We start from the raw sequence: 958 nt of genomic DNA, 5'->3' as shown, positions 1-958 counted from the left end.
AGCAAGCAAGTTCGATTCATGGAGAACAAGACCAATTTCTTGTATCAAGAGCCCATCACCAACATCTAGGCATCTCCCTTGATGGTTGGTGCCTTGATACTGGTGCTCTGCAATAATTCTTTCTCAGGCCACTCTGACCACAGTGGCCTAGGGAAAGAGAACAACCTTAAGAGAATCAGCAACATTCTTACAACTTTTCCTCTCGCCAGCCTATTCCCCTATACTCTCGTGATCTTGAGCATTCTTAAGAGTCTCAGGAACAACCTTAAGGTTAAGAACAGCGTTAGGAGGGTCAGGCACAGTCATAAAATGCCAAAAACAGCCATAAGAAGGCCACGAAGGAACAGCCTTAATAGGCAAGGATAGCGCTGACTTACACTGAGGTGCAGTGTGAGGGTGGGCGGCGGTGCCCTGGAGGCTGCGGGGGGCGACACGCCTCGCGATGCGGAGCGGCGGGACCTGCTGTCGCTTCCGCTACTGACGGTGCTGTCGTCTCCCCGTGACGACCTCCTGAGGGCCGGGGTGTGGGGCGCCACACGCACGTCCATCTGCCGGCGCATGACAAGAACATATTGTCACATTTAAGTTGGGAAAGGTTACGACAAAATAAATTTGATGGAACAGTAGCCCCTTTAGCGCCAAGCTTAAGGGCAAAAATTGTGTATTATTGGGTAGCTGGTACGTTCCCTGCGTGAATTCAGAAACGCTATACATTAGTTCGTTTGAAAACCACAACTGCAGATTCATTTTATTTGCTGTTGTGAAGCCTTAAAAAGATGTACATGATGCAGCGCTAGGACAGGAGAAGGCTCGATCCTCCGTCTGTTAATGGTGAGAGACGCTCTACATACACACACACGAAGTAGCGAGCCAGGGGCTGTGAATCGACTCCTGCAACAACAAATTGATGAATACACACACACACACACACACACCAGGAGCTCGGACTCGACCCCCG

The 958-nt window shown here is 50.2% G+C and overlaps 1 protein-coding gene across 2 annotated transcripts in view; it reads right to left on the bottom strand.

The window, feature by feature from the left end:
* The window catches only part of Dhc36C (Dynein heavy chain at 36C), a 117,115-nt gene extending 116,569 nt beyond the window's left edge, over positions 1 to 546 (bottom strand). For both annotated transcript variants that reach the window (XM_070100062.1, XM_070100063.1), the window contains exon 1: positions 378 to 546. The gene's annotated coding sequence lies outside the window, so the exon portion shown is untranslated. The remainder of the gene's footprint in view (positions 1 to 377) is intronic.
* Positions 547 to 958: the final 412 nt, after the last annotated feature.

The sequence above is a fragment of the Cherax quadricarinatus genome, chromosome 71, assembly GCF_038502225.1.
Source record: "Cherax quadricarinatus isolate ZL_2023a chromosome 71, ASM3850222v1, whole genome shotgun sequence".
Lineage (NCBI taxonomy): Eukaryota > Metazoa > Arthropoda > Malacostraca > Decapoda > Parastacidae > Cherax > Cherax quadricarinatus.
Note: the sequence above shows the minus strand (reverse complement) of the source record. Positions and strands in the feature narration are given on the sequence as shown.